The 21,084-nt window shown below is 41.4% G+C and overlaps 1 protein-coding gene and 1 long non-coding RNA gene across 8 annotated transcripts in view; both read right to left on the reverse strand.

Moving 5' to 3' along the window:
- The window catches only part of LOC119027094 (protein sidekick-1-like), a 249,784-nt gene that overhangs the window by 175,991 nt on the left and 52,709 nt on the right, over positions 1-21,084 (reverse strand). The gene's annotated exons all lie outside the window — the stretch shown is intronic.
- The window catches only part of LOC119027268, a 50,225-nt gene that overhangs the window by 437 nt on the left and 28,704 nt on the right, over positions 1-21,084 (reverse strand). The window lies entirely within an intron of this gene.

Here is a 21,084-nt window from a genome sequence, read left to right on the forward strand (position 1 = left end):
TTAAGATCCCACAGAAACCCTGAACAAGGGAACTTAGATACATTATATACAAATATCCCCGGATGGGGATGGGGTTTAAATGTCTGAAAATATCCAAGCTAGTCAAGCACCCAAAGTTCAGAGTTCCATCTCCCTGACTCTCTGGGAGTGTGTGTATTTGTGACTGGGTGTACACATTTATTCATGTATGTGTGCAAGAAGGAAACATCAAACGCAGGTCTTGCAGAAGAAATACAACCATGAAGACCTTAAATATGCATTGATATAAGCTACAGTACTACAGAGGAAGACATATAGAGACAGAGTGGCAGTCATTGCTTTTCCGTGTCCTTTGTAGTCCACCTTAGTTGAACTCAGATAGAACAGTACAGGAGAGTACATACACCACCTCTCACCTCACTCACTCTCTTTCCTTCTCACTTCACTGAATGCACTCTAACTTCCCTTCGATTCCTCCTCCTCCTCCTCCTCCTCCTCTCTGAGCTCCAATCCTCCCTCTTTTCTTTGCACCTAAGCGTGCGGCCCATCATCTCCACTTCACCCCGTGCCTCCCCTCTGTCTCGTTCCCTCTCTCTCCTGCTGTCATTTAGCATCGCGGCCGATGATGAAGCGTTCCATCAACCCCCCTCCCCGTCCGACGCAGTCAGCACTTTTATCCATTCGCTCCTTCATTCCATTCCCTCCATCTCTCTTGATTTCTTTCATTTTATTATTCATATCTGACTTTATGATTATGACACCAAAGGGTGAGTGTGGAGAAATACTGTACATGCAGAGCAGCACAGGTGTTCAAACATCAACAGGTGCACACAAGTCTTGCCAGAAAATGTTAAACGCTGCGCACATCTACAGACACGGCCAATCTATCTTCTGTTTCAGCCGAACAAAACAAATTGTTGCGGGTCGAGACCTTCTTCTCCTTTAGCGTGTTGATGAGATAAACAAGTATTCTATCTCCCTCTCTGCCTGCCGGTGACATCACATGTCTGTATTAAACGTGACACTCTCGTTAATCCGCATTCAATCAGCCACTGCATCTGCTGAATGCACCCCCTCTGCCAATCCAGGTATACAAACCTGAGCCACGAAAGCTCATGAATAGCTAATAGGAAAGATACAACAACGCTCTGATTCACAGAAAATGGCCTTCACACCATCAGCTTCACTATTGGCTGCCGGTCGCGGGAGACAGCGGGGAGATTGATCGAACATAAAGGGTGAGAGAGTAAAGCGATATGTGTCTGGGAGAGGGAGTAATTGAGTGTGTGTGTGTGTGTGTGTGTGTGTGTGTGTGTGTGTGTGTGTGTGTGTGTGTGTGTGTGTGTGTGTGTGTGTATGTGTGTGTGTGTGTGTGAGTGAATGAAAGAAAAGCAATGTGTGTGAGCAAAGGAAAGAGGAGAAGAGGAATGGAAGATATTATATGAAGTTATTGGAAAACGAAAGAAAAAGTAATTTCACACGCAGCCCATCTGCCAGTCTGTCTGAAGGGCTTATCTGCACGCATGATAAACAAACTTGATAAACGAACACATACAACAGTATTTTCCTCTCCCTCTCACAGGCACACAAGCTCGCCGCATGTGTTCTTCGTTTAACAATATAACAATGTTCTGGCATGGATGTCTTGGAGGAGCCTAAGCGAGTGTGGCCATAATAACGAGGAGCCGGAGATATCTGAGCCAAACGTGGAAAGTGTCTGATATAATCTAGCCTACGTTCACCTTCACCTGTCGTCTTCTCTATTAACCTCTCTGGCTCACAGTATTCTATAGGAGACCTTATGATAGGCAAGGTTATATGCACTTGATGTCAAACCTGCCTGGAGGGGTTTACACAAGCCACCATTAACAATGAAGTTATCTGACTTACAGAGCAGGGTCACACATGGTATAATAATCAAGTTACGAGTGAGAAATGTCCTTTCTGTTCTGACAAAGAAACCGTGTTCCACCATTGTATGAGTGTAGCACAATCATCAGTTCTTGTTGTCGGAGGGCTTATTCAGAAAAGTTAAATATTCATACTTGGTTATAAATGCTTAGAGTGGGCGAATGTCAATTTATCAACCATATCTTGGGACGAGCATTGACGGCTGTTTGTTTTAATGCAGAAGAGGAAAAAGTTGAATCAGAACACATTGATTTGAAACTAACTACAGTTCACAAGTGTGGTAAAAGCCAAAGTAATGATTGATATCATCCATTCCAAAAAATGAGGGATGATCTGTTCAGTGTGCTCTGTGAAAGCAGACCAACTCGGTTCTTTTTTTCAGAGATGTTGTGATTAATTGTGTTAATTAATTCAGTGAGTTGTCTGTGTTTTGAAGCTGCTTTCTTGTAAGTTGCTTGTTAAACGACTGATAGTTGTTTTTCAAAATCTAAACCTCCACAGTATTTTACAGACTTTATGACAGGAGTATGAAATGTCCAGCACATTTGATATTTTGGTCTTTTTTGTTTGTTTGTTTAAATTTCTCCCAACAACTAATTCTCCATCATGCAGTCGTCTCGTGTTACATTTTGTCTTGATCAGCTTCTTCACAGCCTACATTTTAACATGTACTTCTTCTTAATCCTCTGTCCTTTTTACACTCCAGGTCAAGCTCTAGAATACACATTCAACTAATCTATATCAGAATATTGTATATTGTTATGCTATTTCTATTGTTAACATGTTAACATACATGTTTTTTTGCCCGTAGATGATGTTTAAAAAAATGTTTTCATGTTCTTTTGTGGGCCCACAGTGCCATGACGTCAGCCTACATACAGCAACTGTACTGTCGGATTCAGTGTGATCTCATTCAGCAATGTGACTTAGTTGGTCCAGGTGTAGCTGATAGTATTCTGAGTGAGTGTCCACATGGGTCTACCACCCTTTTTAAGATGGCCTCTACTATTTCTTGTAAGTTCGCCCTGATGAAAGTCTTCGTACCGAAAAAAACGTCGCCATAAAAATTTCCTCCTTGATTGCAAGCGCGGTGAACAGTGTGCAGTGAGGTTTTTGTCCCAGTGTTTTGGTCTTTGGCATAGTGACACCTCCGCCTCTGGCACAAGCTGACAAGCCATGCATAGTTGGCAAAAGGAGGGGTTTCTCCTGTGATCTGAGTCGAGGAATCAGTGAGTGTTTATGAAGAAAAGTCTCTCCACAGGCCCGTTATGACAGCCAAAAACTCACTTCTTTAAAGAAAAACAACAACACACTTCGAGTTGAGCGACACTCATTTTGTTCAACGATGACGCCGACAAATCAAGACGTTTTTCAAAAGGGGCTGTAAGTAGATCAGTATCATAAGGGTTACGGGAGTGAGAATGGATAAACAGTGGATGTTTAGTCAAGGGAGAAAACAAAGCAAACAGGCACAATGACAGCACAAATACTGCAGCGACTGCTATCGTTACGTGTGTGTGTGTGTGTGTGTGTTGGGGGGGGGATGTTTGCATACAAACTCTAAATATCACTTTGATAAAGTCTAGGTCTAATTAATCAAGCTAATCAGCAGGGGACCTGGCAGCTAGTCCGCCATACTCCGCAGTCTCTCTCCCCGGCTGGGGCTCTGCAGCAGTTTCCTCACTGTGGAGAGTCACCATGGGCTCAGGAGGTTTTCTTGCATATTAAAACTGCTCTGTAATGTACCTGGAGCAAAAATATGAACATGGTAGATGGCAAGGAAAACACACAGTCCGTTCATTAATATGAGTCAAGTGGGTAACTAATTTAAACTTCCTGGGAGGGCTTTAAGTCCAGCTTCTGAAGAGAGTTCAGACAAAAGGGAAACCACTTAAGTTCACCAACCAGTTCACAGACATAATGGAAAGAAAGACTGTCCTGGTGTGTTAAACACTTGTTATCAGAGCAAATAATAAAATAACGCCTCACTAAAGGGATACAAGATATATATCGGGCAGATAATGGGACATTTTTATGATCTGCTATTTATCAGCTATAATGAAATTACAGCCAATAATAGAGTCGATACTATGAAGCCAAATTGTTTTCATTCTACGCTGAGGGAATCCAAACCCACAACTTATCCTGTCCACAACCGGCCTCCAGCAGACTTTTGCAGGCTTCAAGAGTCTTTTAAGGATGACAGGCCGGACCTCACTGATTCAATTACCCACAATTCACTGCGAGTCGAATGTGATGCTGCCACTTTTCCAAATGACTGACAAAACAAAAGTAACTTATTTTGAAGGTGTAAGACAGTTACTACATTGAAATGTTACTTAAAACATGTGGGTCCAAAAAAATATTGTTCAACATCATGATATAGAAATATGGAGCTGTGCAGGTTGTGAGGATAATCAAAATACATTTTACTGCTGTAGTCTAAGGCCGTATATCAGAGGCTCACATTAGCCTTGCAGTCTCGTGCCCTGGCAGTCTCGACGTGACGGCGGTGAACACAGTATGAGTCCCAAAGGGCCACGCAGTATGGACAAAAGAAGGATGTCGCTGTCGTGGACATTTTATACAGATTTAGAGGAAGACAACACAACTGCAATTTGCAATTAATGTTCAGCAAGGGTTCAGAGGGGAGGGATAAAGTCTACAAGTTTTCACTTAACAAATCTCATTACAGATATGAATCATTTAATTATCCATCTTTGCTCATTACATTTTACCCTCAGGTGTACCCACAATAAAGGTTATGAACTTCTTTTTTAAAATACAAAAAGAAAATCACAGTTGTTACTAATAACAACCATATATATATATATATATATATATATATATATATATATATATATATATATAGGTTGTTATTAGTAACAGCTGTGAGTAGTTGGATGTATTGTATCAGCTGAAAAAAAAGAAAAGCATCACTACTCGTGCAGCGATCGAATGTCTACAGTTTTTTAAATACAACAACTAATCTTATCCGATAAACTCTTAACCAGGGACATGTAAACTTTGGAAATGTATGGAGGTATATTCCCTCATCAGCAATTCATATTGTGTGCTGGTTAAATGTGACAATCTACTGATTTAAAACATAATAAACACGCATCGTCTCACTGTTTTTAACTTGTTTTTAGAGGTTGTCATCACAGCTGCTCACGGCACAATGAAATAACTCATGCAGCACTGCAAGTTGTCGCAGCTGTGCTAACGAACGTGTGTAAATGCAACTTCATTACAGCCTTTAAATAATCCATAGAGATAGTTTTAAATGCTCTCTTTGGTAGACTGAGGAGGAGTGATGGATCATGGAACACAAAGCATCAACTCGAAAAGGCGTTCTGACAACCTGTCGCCGATTAAAAAGTGAGAGCACCTTACAAACTCTTATTCCATTCATACATAATCATCGCCTGAACTAATCTCAAACTTTCCCAAATCTGCGAGCATGAGAGTGTTTGCACAGTTAAATGTTCATAATCTTGTACTGCCATTTTAATCGCCCGTGGTTTACATAAGGAATCGTCATTTTGGATTGTGATGGAGTTTCACTTTTGATCTCCTTCGTATTTATTCACTAGAAGGTGTACAAGTGCAGGAGCAGGTGTCAAAGAATGAGAAATGACTTCTGATGTAAAAGGAAAAGGAACAGATCCTGATATAACCTGGACTGTGAGCTGTCTTTCATATGTGAGGAGAAGGATATATCATTTTCTGAGCTGATCATGGCTGCAGCTTTCAGAGTTCAAAAACTGTGCCAGAGAAGAGTTCTAACATGCATCATCAGTTAAAAAAAACAGACATAAATGGCCACGTCATGCAATTTTATCTTTATTTTATCTGATCTTGGAAAAAATAAAAGAAGAGTCGCATAGCAGAAAGAGTCGCACCACCTCTGCACCGCTAAAACTTTTAGCAAACCTTCATCTCTCCTGGGATCTTTTCAGCAGACGGTGGTAAATGCAGCAGGAATGTCACAATCACTCTCAGGCTGTGTGGGTGCTAAAGGCACAGCTATGGTGACAGGGACAACATTTTCATTTTGCACAAAAAAGCCGACAAATTCCGCACCTCCCAAAACGATTCCTTTTCCTTAGCGAGATTCACAAAATGTCAACCCACTATTCTTTCACACACAGAGGGCTGCATGAGGATTTGTCAAAGGCAGACAAAGGTCGGAGTTGTTTCCAGAAGAGGCTGGAAGGTTTGTAGCTCTACACTTGCACATTACAGTGAATGTAACTGTTGTTTACACAGTAACCTCATCAGGTACCAGATACACTGCCCAATTACTGAACTTTTAGTTAATTATACATATTGACACGTGGTCTGCAACTGGATATCTGATCTGGATCTGGATTAAAGGCTTGTTAATGCAGGGAGGGTCTGACTCCCACTGAACAGCCATTCATCACTTTTTAGACTTGGTATTCAAAGCAATATTTGATGCTGATACCGTTTAATCTTTCCTGAAGTCAAATTTCAAATGCGTATTTTTACATTTTACATTTTAGTATTACTGCTTCCACAAGGAACTCTCTTTTTCCGTTGATTCTGGCAGCCCCTGAGGACAAGAGAGGTACGATTTGGAATCAGGTGGAAGAAAGATGAGATGAGATGAAATTGTCTGTTTGTGGCTAAATAATAAAAATCATTAATGACACTGTGACACCAGACTACAAAGCAGCTTCTTTCCTGATGCTGTGACACCCTTTCATTTACATTCGGCAGCTTTAATGTTATAATTTATCTGACTCAGATAGATTGGAGTCCAATTCCAAGACAGGCATTGAGAAAAAATAAAATAACAGAAATCGCCAATCTTATCACTGCGGGTCTTGATTGCTTATGTAGGACGTAAAGTGGCATCAGTATTAAATTGAGAGGGTTTCATAAACACTTAAAAGTTCCTCGTGGTACGTTTAAGTAAAACGACCCAGAGTACCCCAAGTACATGTTCAATTAAAGCTGCAGGAGAGAGGTTGTCAACATTATCTTCACACGAGAGCTCCCTGCAGCATTTCCAGAAATGTTGACTGAAATTTTAAATCAACAAAAAAAAAAGCTCTCCGAGGTTTAATCAAGTAGATAAAATAAAAAGAAATAAAAAAAGATTGTATTAAAATTTAAGTCCTTCTTTCAAAGTCCCTGTACTCAGTTATTAGTCCCAGTTCAGCAGCAGCAGACTGTGGTGTAGAAAGCAGAGCTGCTCTCCACTGAGACAGCTTCTGTGCAGAGACTTTACTGCAACAAAGTGCATTATTCAGGGACCGGCCAAAGAGCTACTCGCCTGCACTGAGTGAAATCCCATAGGCTGTGACTTCAGGCGTTTTCAGTGGTGTAACTGGGAAACCGGGTATGCTGTTCTTCAAAGATCATGAGATTGTGATGTTTATTGCAACCTCGGCTGCTGCCTTCACTTCAACACACAACTCCGGCCGCTCCCTGGAGCAGCTCCGGTCTCTATGCCTCTCTGTGTAACGGTAGCCTTCAGAGTTGACAGGCTATTACTCGTGACATGTAACCAATCAGATATTGCTGTGGGCGGGACAGTGAGTGAGACTACAGAGCGGTGAATACAGGCAGAGGGAGACGGCTGCATCAGATCCAAAGCAGCACACTTTTAGATGAATTTATCAGCAGTCAGTTGCCACAGTGTCAACATTCTCCCACCAACTAATAAGCTCGTGACAACCTCTATGTTTTCCAGTACACCAGGCTTACATGGGTCAAGTTTTTTTAATGAAGTCGGCTCGTCAAAGAAAATGTTTAATGAGTTTACAACTTACCATTATTGTTCATATCATAAAACTGCATCAACAGATCGGGAGTTCTTGATGAGGCTGCACAGTTCGAACTTCTCAGTGAGAGAACCAACTCCTTTTCCCTCATTAACGTCATCAGGTTCCCAGTGAGCACTGGGTTTTCATCAAAAACACTGCCGAATGGGCGCTTTTGCTTTTCATCCTCCAACATCATCTTATTGGTCAACTCTTCTTACTCTGGTCACTTTGAAACAACAAAATGTAACTTTGTGAAGACAGATAGTTGACTTTTTCCACAAAGTTTCGTGCAGTTGTTTAAAGAGTCCTGCAACTCTGCTGCTGGTGGTACTGAGGTTTTAACTGTAGCATCCATAGTCCGACTAAGTAATGTCAGAAGGCAAAACAACTGTGAGCGAGTAAAGTAATCAGTGTATGCCCAAACACCGTATAACATGATTAACAATGACTACTGCAGCAAGCGTATTTGGGTAATTCGGACAATAGGATAAAAATTATGAACAATTTTGATGATTGATGATAAATGTTTGATCAGTCAGTCCAAATATATTAACATTTCTTTGAAATCAATTTGAGTTAAGTCAGGTAAAGTTCATTTTACAGCATATTGCCCAAAACAACAGGTCACATTGCCTCAGTGGGCTGAGCAGTGAAGGACACTCTCTTTCTTTAGACTTTCATTTCCAGTGAGAAAAAACAACAAATTCAACTTTAATTAGACTAATCTTTATTGTAAAATTTGAAAAATACCCAAGCAGAACCATTTTTAGCCATCACCATGCAGCTGTAGGTGGCACTATTATGGCCACCGCAGCAAAAGAGGGGCCAACGTTGTTCTGACCTACACACAGCAGCTCCCTGAGCAGCAATATCCCGTGGCCGCCCCTCGGGACGGCACAGCAGAGACAGGTAATAAGCTGCAATCTTACTGTGAATGCTGGAGTGCAGGCGAGACAGAGACAGATGGTACAGTAGAAATACATCTCGCAAACACATTTAACCACTCACACACACACACAAAGCAACACGTACTGGCCCGCGAACACAAGCACACTTTTGTTGTTGCAGAAGCTGTACAGTGAGGATGTATTGCTGAGTCCAGCCTAATTGGAACATTCATTATTGTTACACTGAATTACAGCATTGTCCCTGATTCTATTGATCCCTGAAATGTGTTGGGGTGTGTGTATTCACCTGTGTGTGTGTGTGTGTGTGTGTGTGTGTGTGTGTGTGTGTGTGTGTGTGTGTGTGTGTGTGTGTGTGTGTGTGTGTGTATATTTTGAGGCACATCTTTACGGCCAGACCTCAATCACCAAACAGATACTTCTCGGCTCTTTGATCTGACTCTTGACTTTGACCTTTTAGACTGCTTTCAATCAGGTCCTCACAGTCCTGACTGCCTGACAGACGCAGACACTTATCACAGTCTTTCTGTCTCACACACAACACACACACACACACACACGCACACACACAGTGACAGGTCCTGTCTCCAGTTGACAGGGTTTTATATCAGCAAAGACATCAAGCCGCCCACACCCACCCTCCCTCCCCCCTGACCCTACGACCATGCCATGATGAGAGATGGGACAATCTGCTCTGTGACAGCTCCACTCATACTATGACACGTACACAACACACACGCACACACACACACACACACACACACATCCCAAAGGCAGACATACTCATTGTCTGAACACAGAATGATAGAGGGTGAGACTCTACATATAATGTATGCCAGCGTCAAGTGCATGTGTGTGGGTATCATCAGAAAACATCCATGCACTTTAGTGTGTGTGTGTGTGTGTGTGTGTGTGTGTGTGTGTGTGTGTGTGTGTGTGTGTGTGTGTGTGTGTGTGGCAGCCTCTTAAGTGAAGGCTTTGTAAAACTCTTGTTCATCATAACTGTGATGTTCTAGCCTGAGGGCTTAGCGGCATAAAGCAATTTCCCTCTCGTTACACCAGGCGTATATTAACCTCCAGAAACCGTCAAGCACACCAACACACTGACTATCTCACACACACGCACACACACACACACACACACACACACACACACACACACACACACACACACAAACACACACACAAACTGCTCTCTTGCCATTTATCTGTCGTGTCAAGTATAGTGGGGACTATTCTCTTGAGTAGGATATTTATAATGCGGCTGTGTATTTCCTTATCAGCTGGCAAAGTCTACTGAGTAAGATCTGTCTCTCGCTGTTTCTGAGCAGTTAGCCGACGCAAAGTCAGACTGGCTCCAAATGTTAACCCACCTGTCCTGCTTCTTTGCTGTGCTCCCGTTTTAAACTTTCCATCTCCATCCCACTTTACTAAATTACCAAATCATAGTCAAAATAAAAAGAGGGTATGGCTGGATTAACCTGTACTAGAATTGCAAAGAAATCCGTCGATACAACAATGTAATACTCAATATTCTGCTGTCGTGAGTTACTGATTTTACCAGTAACACCTGCTCTTGGGATTTAAAGGTTGAAGGTTGACTCCAGCCACCCATGTTTATGTTGGCCACTAAATTTGACTTTTAATTAAAAAAAAAGAGCCTTTCCGTGACTCACAGTGAGTACAGTAGCTTGCCAAATTGGTCTAATACAGCTTAGCTTGAGATTGGTTCAACTCAGTTCACCGCAGCTGTATTAGCAGTTCAGGTCCGCAAACTTATTCCATCCACAGCTTTATGAAAAAATAGCTCTCGTTTACACACTCCCCACACTCGTTGCATTTATCCATCCCCAAGGAAGTATGAAAAAGTGATTATCTACTCCCAGCTAAAGTAGACACTTTAGCTTTCCACAATGCCCACTTCTTCTTCCTCTCGCTGTGTGTTTCTCACACTTCCTCCTGCATCTAATGTCATCTGTCTTTCATGCTTGCATTCCTCTATCCTATTGTCTTTATTTATCCCCGTCCTGTCCCACAGCTGCCACCCTTTACCATTATCTGTTCCAGCATCTTCCCCCTGTCCATCGTCTGTCCTTTTATTTACTGTAGATGGACTGTGAAATCCATGCCTACCATGTCTAATGATGAGCAGCAGATAAACAACTAGCGTGATGGACTGGAGAGGTCAGGACAAGGAATTAAACATGAAGAGGGAACGGCGTGAAGAGACGAGGAATGGAGAGGACTTGTTCAACGCAATTAAAGAGCACCGTGTTTGTTGACTTCACAATGATCCCTGGAAATAAACAGAACAACAGCGCATGATTGTGTGTTTTACGAGACAGAAATGTATAGGAAAATGTAGGCAATTTGAGTGAGGCTCTTGAAAATGCTGATTCCAAGCAGCTGATTCTTCTTTTGGTCATTTTACATTGCATTTCACCACAATTCATCGTGGTGAATTATTGTGTTTGTGCAGTTTGTCACAATCTGCTAAATGTGAAACGGAATGTGGCTGGGGATTTTTCATGCCTGGGTGAGTCTGTGCAGTGAAAGAAACAGGTTTCTGCTGCTGCATCTGTAAGGAAATGCCCAGTGCTCGTTTTAGGCTGGAGGATTATGTTCCCGGATGTTCAGGATGCGATGTCAGAGTCAGAACCGCATGACGCCAAATGCTGGTGCGGTTCTTTCAGTACACACATCTGCTTCATCAGTTCTCCCATCAGCTGCGGCTTCCTGTACTGACGCCAGCAGTGGTAATCATAGGTCACAGTTCATTTTGTGATTCAGAGAACAACCTTTAAAGTTCAAAATCAGTCACCATAATGATTTCGATTTAAAAAAGCAACATGTGGTTCGCATTTATTGTTGCAAGGCAGGAATGTTATCTTGTAAAACCCACCTGCTGATAGATAATCTTAGCTATTATTAAAATCCGATTATTTAAAACCTACCATTTGATAATTGGTAACTTCAATTTCCCAACATTAAAGGACTGAAGTCTAATTACAAAGATTAGTGGCTTTGTTTGCACAGCCGATATATTTGTAATTTATTCTCATGTGGTGTAATGTTGGTGTGTGATAAGGTTTGGAATATTGCAAGTAATGTGGCGACAGATGAAACCACAGCCATGGCTGCATTGCTTGGTCCCAGAACACACACTCACACCACAAGTCAGTATCTCACAGATGGCTGATATTTCTTCTAATTGCTCTCTGTTCCTGGTCTCCTGGATGGGTAGCAGCCTCGTAATTACAACGGTGTGAGCTGTCATGTGCGCATGAATGCAGTCTCTTCAGTGTCAAAACTAAATCAAACTATTTCATCTCCAGATTTCACTGCAGTGTACACATAGATGTTTGTTTTTTTTTTCGGAAAATATATTTCCAAATAATTTTTCTCCATCGATTCACTTGGGTCACCAACCTGCTGGTTGCTCTTTGCGTAAATAACACAAAATGGGGAAGAATTGCTTTGGGAAAAAGTGAGAGGAGATAATGTGGTGAGCAGCAAGGACAGCAGGAAAAAAAACTGAGAAACACCACTTGACCACAATTGGACAGCCACTGAGCAGGTTTCCACAATGCAACCACATCCCTTAAATAAAGCAATTGTGGGAGCCAGGAGGAAAACACTTTTAATTGGAGGCCTCTGTGTGCATTCACGTGTGTGTGTACGTGTAGCTCAAACTATGCTGTGGTTATGTGTGTGTGATTATGCAGATGATGGCTGTATCTGTATCATCAGAGTAGATCTGACTGTCTGTATGAAGATGCATGTGTATGAAGAAAATCAAAAAGCTTGGTGAAGGTAAAGAGAGCAAGAAGATTAATTTGACGAGAAAGATGGAGACAAAAAAAGGAGAACCGTAGACAGATGCGGATTAAAAATGACTGATTTTGTTTTTGTCGTACTTATTTCAGCAATTCATGTTTGGGAGCAGGGCTCAACAAAAAGGGAAACAATTCTGATAGCAGAGCAATCATCTAAACCATTTATCAAGGAAAACAGGTACTTTTCTGTTTGTTTAAGCCTCTCTATTGATCTACTGATTTCCTCTTTTTATATTATTTTGTTCTGGACTGGTATGGACAAAATGTGTGCAGCATTAACTTCAGTTAAACTACAGTTTCTGAAATTTGGAACAACAAAATGATTGATCGAGTAAGAGTATACAGCCATGCTAGCAGCTCTTTGAGGCTGAACTGGCATTTTGAGAATAATGCCTAATTCACCCTTAGGGTTACATGACTGTCTGAACCAACTGTCACGGAGACTCCATCCAATTATTTCTGAGACATTTCACTTGAAAACCAGTATTGTCGAACGAATAATAGCCGTGGAGGAAATGCCTGGAGATCCTATGAGGATCATGCATGTCTGGACAACATTTCCAGGAAACTCATCCAATAGTTAGTTAGAGATATTTAGATATCTAAATATTTCTGTCCAGCCCAAAGTAGTGAGCTTACAGACCGACTCTGCCTTCCCTTGAAGCCACACATACAAGCAGGGTTTAAAAAAAATTCAGTAAAGGAAACAGTGAGATGGAATAAAGACATTTCAGTTTGAATTTATGCACGTGTGACCACTTGCGTTAAGAAAGCTAAAACAATTTTTAAAAAAAGAAAGAAACAGTGGATGTCAGGATGTTAGTTCAGGCTACCTGTGATTTTTACCGTTGGCGCTCTGCCTCTTCTGTGCAGGAAACAGGAAATAACCTCATAATTGTCTGTGACTCCCTTAGCTCATGTACCGCCTGGCGTGACCTCCTCCTCACAGCCCCACAAACACCGAGACCCCCACCATGTTCATCCAGCCAGCCAACCATGTGATGTCAGTGACAAGACACACCTCAAAGATCAACACCGGCACTCTCCATGGTCAAACACTGGAGGTTTTGATTCAGGGAACACTGTGACCTTTTCCTCCTCCACCTCCCCATCCACTCCTCCTCTCTCTCCTCCATGGATCCATTCATCACAGAGACAGGCAGTGTGTTTTAACTTGTGCTCTGTGTCACTAGAGCAGCCTATTTGAGTGGAGGGGGAGGTAGATAAAGGAAGGCGGTGGAGAAGGTGAGTAAGAGATGAGAGAAGGAGAAGGTAAAGGGTGGTGTGCCGGGCAGTCGGACGGAGCAGACGCAACAGAGATAAACCTCTCAGGAACAACGAAGACCTCAGATGACGGCTTGTATGTTAATACTTTATAAGTGCTATCCTTCTTTCGTATCCTTTGGTTCGTCTGGTGTCGACTGAACACAATTGCGTTTTTCATTACTCTAAATTAATTAGACAGCGTAAGATGTTATGATACTGTGTGGTTGTTTTAATTATTCTATCAGGGCTGACCTATAAGTAAATTATCTTTTCAGCTCAGCTTGAAGATGAAGTCTGACCTACATGATAAAAACATTCATGGCAATTTCTTTTATGTCCTGATAAAATGGATCCTATATAATGTCAAGATGGTCTCCTGAGTTTCTACAAGGTTTGGGCGATCAATGACTGTCAGCCATCGGCAATTAAGCCCTGTACCATTGGAACATAGTGATTTAAAAGGTGGTTCATCGGAGGGTTAGTTTGTTGCAGCTCAATGCCTGACGTTGCATCTCTCTCTTCATTAATTTCTTATCAGACTCGAACTCAAATAGTAATATTTTCAATAAAACATTGACGGAAAGTATTTCAGTGACTAATACAATTTCTATATGATTATATTACATAAGTTCTACTTTCCATATATCATTTAATGCTAAATATGACTCAAGTGTCAATGTGAAAAAATTAAAACATCTGCTGCTTAAATTGAGTTAATACATTTTTTCAAGTATCATACATAAGCTAGCTGGCCACCACTGTTTAAAGCTTCTGAGGCTGAACACAGCTACTGTAAGTTATGGACATGTGGTGCAGAGACAAAGGCCTTTTAAAACTCGGCAGGAGGATGTATGTCGGGTGTGATGGGAGACAGTCTACTTGGCTGGGTGAAACTAGTGGGTCAACAAAGATGTCGACGTCTATAACATTTCACATCATCACGTGCCAATTCAGTGGACATGGCTCAAATCCGATATCTAGGCTAGTCTACAGTCCTATGTGACTCAATCAAGCCTGCACCAATGCCTTTCCTCTGTGATCCAATGTGTGTGTGTGTGTGTGTGTGTGTGTGTGTGTGTGTGTGTGTGTGTGTGTGTGTGTGTGTGTGTGTGTGCGTGTGTGTGGTTGTGTGTGTGGATTCCAATTTGCTGTGATATCTGACAGCACCTCTCTAATTCCCACAGAAGGGCGAGTGGTGGGTAGAGGGGAATTACTACTGTTACATACCCACCAAGCTGATTACCTATCGACTGGACTAAACACCCTGGCAAAGCCACAGTATTCCTGTGAACATCTCCCTGAGTGTGTGTGTGTATGTGCAGGCGCGCGCGTGTGTGTATGTTGTGGTGTTGTGTTGTGTATGTATCAGCACGCCTGCATTCAACAGAGTTATCTGTGACAATATAATTCTCTCTGTCCAACTATCCTTATCTGGGTTTCTTTCAGACATAAACAAACACACATACACATACACACACACACACACACACACACACACACACACACACTAATCACACTTCCAGACATTTTACCTGGTAGTTTTATTGGGACTGATTGGCTAGGCAGCATCAGAGCCACAGGAATCAATAACGTGGCGAGAGGATGACATCACTGTGTGAGATGAACCCGGGTTAAACACTTATCGGTCCAATCAGCTGCTCGGCTGACACTAATGACCTCATCACTAATGGCCAATGAAGTTGAGTATTATTTCTAGGTCTCAAAGTGGGAAACTAGATATAGAACAAATAACATACAGGGTTTTATCAAATAATTTTTACCTTCCTCTAACAGATAAAAGCTTAAAATTAGTTTCTATTCAACTGTCCTCTTTGCATGAATATGCGACTGTCAGCTTGTAAAAATTTGAATAAGCCAAAGGTTCACTACAGGTACAAAAGGGATAATGGATTTTATCTGAAGACGAAATTAGTTTGAGATTAAATTTGTGAGAAGAGTAACAATGATAAAAACAAGTGAGGCTGAGCTACGTGAAGGTACGCTGTGATCATAAATTCATCTTTCTTTTACTTCGGAACATGACACTAAGTTGACATCACGCAAAGCTTGACATTCACTGCCTTTTCACAATACAGTGCACTTTATTCACCCAAGTGCCATTGTATTTCAGCGTCCAAATTCAGTGTCCTCAAAAATCCCCCATGTGGGTTGAAAAAGTGTTTACAATAGCATGTACAATGCTTTCTAATAGCAATCCCACAATGCAATGTGGTGCAGTCCATAAACATTAAAACATAGAGTGTAGGATGACACTACACAGTGATGATGTAAAATGTCAACTGTTCCTGAGTGCTCAAATCTCAATTTCATGTCAGAGCAGAACAAACCAATGAGTGTCAGGGAGAAGTGGGTGAGTGAATTAGGAAGTGACTTCAGAACGCAGCTATTATGTTGACCTAACCAGTGAACATGATGTTCCCATGAGGTTTCTTTCAGAAATACAAGAATTACAAGTTAAACACCCATGAAAATGTGGACGGGGGTGTAAATAGGAAAGAGACATTTGGGAATTTTTCGCAATTCGCAAGTTGCTGAGATTAACAGGAAGGAAGCAAGCCAACAATCTGTGATAATGCGGTGCATTTTCCTCATCAAGTTTAAATATACTCTCCCTTAATGTTAAATACCAACCAAAAATATTCTAACAACAAGTGATATCGTCGTGACAGGTATGATAAGCACTAATATTGTTGATTGTGGAGGTGACTGGAATCATCTGGGTTTAATCAGGATTTTAACACAAGGCTGCGACCAGCATGCCAACAAGTAATTTTGTAGAGCAACTACAGTTTTAAAAAGGTGACTGTCTGTAAAACTAAACTGCAGACTTGGGGAAAAGCACTGACTCCAGTTTCTTCATGGTAATTGGAAAATGTGGGCTCCGATATCAGGAGGCTAGTTGGATAGTGCTAAATACAAACAATATAAGTGGGTGTTGGAGTAAATAATAGAAAGTAAATCACTGATGTTGCAGCAGAGCGCTGGCATTCAGAAAAGTAACCAAGAAAGTACAAAAGAAGGTCTTTCCTTGATATACTGTGACGACAGAAACAAGAGAGAGAAAGTTCAAATGTTATTTTATAAGAAAGACGATGTTCTAATCACTGTTTTAGTAAGAAAATACACAAATGGCCGTCCTTTCTTAGCGAATAGTATTAGTACAACAAATGACACACCATTAACACCACAGGCATTGGGCCTTTCTCGAAGCGGACGCTCCACACTTGCAGACTTGGAGGATTTCTCTGTTTGCAGTCACACTCACAGTTGAGAGAAGCACTCCTTATTAAGGCATACGGTAGGACAGCACTGAATTCTGGACAAACTAACCTCTTCTGATCCAAGCATCAGCATCAATCGGACACAGCATTTCTTTTATTTTTTGAACATCTTCTCGTTTTGTGTAAGGTTTTTTTTTTTTCCGGTATGTATACAGCTGTGCAAGTGTACATGCTTGTACGGGGAGCTGCACAGAACTTATATTCTAATGGAGCAATTTCTACAGTGAATACAATGTGGCGTTGCATGGAGATTTTCTTTTGGAGAGTTTTCTGACTCACTTCGACTCCTGGCTAATTGGTCTTGGATGGCGTTTTACGCAATGGACCTTCAACACAGACGTGCAAATGAAGTGAAATTGGGTAGGGAGCCGATGTAAATGATGGTTTGAGAAAGGCTTGTTCACTGGTTAAAAACATTACAAGACAAGAGTCCTTCACTCAGCTTCATTCGCTCAATTTTCATTGACCCCAGTGACATCAATATGACACCTCAACCCCAATCAATGTTTCATCTCTACCGAATACGAGACTGTCACAGAGAAAACCTGTGAGGAGGAACAAAGAAAGAAGGAGCAGGGATTGGTGGTCACACCATAACATTACTGAAATAGGATGAATGGAGATATTATATTTAAGGAGATGAACGGAGAGAAAAGCAGAGAGTGAAAGTCGAGCAGAGACAAAGATGTGCATTAGCAAGTAGTGAATTAACAGGGAGCAAAAGCCCTTCCATTTCTCTGATTGTATTACCCATTATGAGCGTTCCCCTAACACAAAAACACACAATTTATTGCCGCATTAGCATTTAGTACTAAATGGACTGATAAACTGAAAAAACGAAAGGAAAAACAAGGGAGGCAGGGTCAAGCAAACACCACTCCAGCCCTGAAGAGCGTGGGTGATATGGGCGAGAGATGGAAGGAGAGAAACCGAGGGGGAGCGCGTGCTAGAGGTGGAGGGCACACAAACACGGTGCTTTTAAAAGGTTAAAAAAATAAACCTTTCATTCAGAAGTCATCTCTCACGCACACACAACTGTGTCCAAGCAGAGACACAAACGCACGCGCCCCCTCGATTCAATCAAAGCAGCTGCCATTACGGTGGCAATGCGCAATGAATCATGGGATTGATGATGCGCCCTTGCAAGGGGACAAGTAATTTCTACTGCCCGGGAGATGAAGGGAGGAAGGAATGGATGTAGAGAGCGAGGGAGAGACAGAGAAGCGGTAGAAGAGAGGAAGAGGAGAGTTAACAGAATGAGTAGTATCATCTGAGAGCCTGCAGTGAGCCCTCCTCCTCCTGCCCCTGCTACTGCCCTCATCGACCCGCTAACAAGAGCACAGAACCCCACAGACGAGAGCTCCATACATCATTCACACTCTTCTTCTCCAGCAGGGCTTGTGTTTGTTACTGTGTGTTTGGGAGGGGTGGGGGTAGGGGGGAGTCGTACAGCCCTGAACAAAAAGGCAAACTTTCCCTGTCTTCGTCTTGCCGCCGTGTCCTCCTTCTGCAGTGAGAGAAATGAAAATTCTACACCGCACCATTGAATCCTCTTATATATTCAGACCAATATCTCCCTATTTCACACAAGCAAAGGGGTGTGCATGCAAGCATGCACAAAGCTGCTCACGTAGATGCACACATCCACTCACACACACACGCACACACACACATTCAGGTAGGGTATTAAACCCTCTTTCCTTCAATCCCAGAGAGCAGACCCGTACCGTCTTCTGCGGATTAGTGTGAGAGATGGAGAGAGAAGAAAGGTGAAAACGACAAGACTGAAAGAATGACGGTGTAAGAGGAAAGAAAAGAGGAGGAAGGATACAAGTAAAGGTGCAAGTAAAGGTGCGGAGGGATAGAACAGGAGATTGAAGGTAGGCAAATGAGAGATGAACCAAACCAAAAGAAAAACTAAAAACAGATTAAAAACAGGCCCTGGAGAGAGCTGTCAGACAGGATGGACACAAAAATGGAAGCACGCCAGCTGATACATAATGTGTGTGTCCTGAGCTGAAACTAATGTTTATTTTCATTAGGCATTTATCCATCAGTTATTTATTACATTAACTGAAATTTATCCAATAAATGTCCACAACATGATAAATGCTCAACATAATTTCCCGGAGCCCAAAGTGATGTCTTCTGTTGCTTCTTTATTTTTCAACAGTCTGAAACACAGAGACTCTTCGTTTGCTTTTCTAAATAAAAGAGTAACCCAGAAAATACTTTCATCTGAGAAGCTGGAACGGCACAATTTTTTAAATTTTTCTTAAATAAAAACAAACAACTGAAACAATCAAAACCAATTTTTGTGTCATGGTTTTTAGTCCCTTTGTGTGTAAAATGTAACAATTTGTTATTCAAAATGGTAAGAGTTTAATTTTCTTTCATTCAAATAATCAATTAATTGAGTAATTGCTGCAGCTTTAATGTCTATGAACTGCTAGATTTTGTGTGACCAACACCCAAAACACTCAAAAGTATCCAGTAATCCTATTTTATTGTTGCTGGTAATGTTCACTGCATAAATATCTCAATATGATGAACTAATACTCACTAATACTCACTCAACTCACTAATAAATTAATAAACATTTCAGTTCTACTACATACTGCAGAATATCCTGTTCTACATGCAAAGCAATGTTCACAATATTCCAAAGAAGTAATGTATCATGCCAACACCTTTCCATCCACACACCCCCACATATACAGAGTGAATAATGTCGGCTCGCAGACGATAAGAGCCGTCTTTCCCTGCTCTCTGTCCTGTAATGTACCCTTCATGAAACCCACACACTCTCTTCTGCCAAAGTAGTACGCGATGCACTTCAAAATGTACATCAGCGCATCCAGTCACACACATACACGTACAGGTGTCTGTTGTGTCTGTGAGCCAGAGCTCTCTGTGTGGTCACAGTAAGGATTACGTCAGCACAAATACTGCTCTCAGTGATGGCTTCTATGATTTCCTGCAAACATTTGGCCCACTCACCAGCGAGTAGCAAAAAGTCAATACTAATTGCCATTAACATAATGACTGCAAATGAATATTTGGGTCTTCGGGCTTTAAGAAGTCATCCAAATCTCTTATAAATTTTCCATGAAAATCTATCTAATTAGAACCACAAATGCTCTCAGAATCATTCAGAAATTCTTCTGGCCCCAATTTTGTGTGGATGCCGATGAAGCCCAGTAACCTTACGCCAGAAAAGTGACAATTCTGTTGGCATTCTGGGCTTGAGTGCTCCAGTTCATAATTTGTCATGCGGTGTCATATTGAGCCATGACACTATAATCAGTACAAATTGGGTGCCACAGAGCAGTTTCAGTGGCAGAAATTACACTTGCCCCTTTGCCTACAGAGTTCATTTCAGTGCAAGCGTTGGCATTTAGTACTGTTTGCAAGGCTTTATTTTTTCATAAGCATGCACACACACAGAGCTCTCACAATCACATAAATCACTGGTTACAGTAGGACTGGGCTATAATACCAGTTACCATGATATTGATATTGCCACAATATTAAAGGGATGAATACTGGAATATTGGAAAATACTTTAACAATATTTAACAATACTTACATACATAAGTATACATATATACAATATGTTAACAATATCTTAACAAAATGACAGTTTTTATGGATTATTAATCATCAGTCATGTGGATATAATGCCTAATTAGGTGAAAACATGTATAAAAACAAGTAGAAAAGTTCAGAAAATTCCATCACTTTCTTTATTGCTCATTACAGCCCCTATTTACATGTGTTGGCTGTTGTAGATATTAAAGCTGTTGAAAAGCAAGTAAGGAAAAGTAGCCTAGAGTCCATTAAGGCAGGAGGATGGGGATGATGGATGAATTACACATACATGTGGTGAGCCCTGTCTCTGGGGGAAACCTACTGTTTTTCCTGCATGCTGTGAGACAGCCAATCACCAGAACTATACAATCCTGGCACAACAAGGATGTTACATATTAATTGTCTTATTGAGGCTGATGAGATTAACTCATTGCATGGCAAGACATTTTTCAATACTTGATAGTATCTGGACAGTTTGGTCAGTGCCATTAAAGTA

The sequence above is a fragment of the Acanthopagrus latus genome, chromosome 1, assembly GCF_904848185.1.
Source record: "Acanthopagrus latus isolate v.2019 chromosome 1, fAcaLat1.1, whole genome shotgun sequence".
NCBI lineage: Eukaryota > Metazoa > Chordata > Actinopteri > Spariformes > Sparidae > Acanthopagrus > Acanthopagrus latus.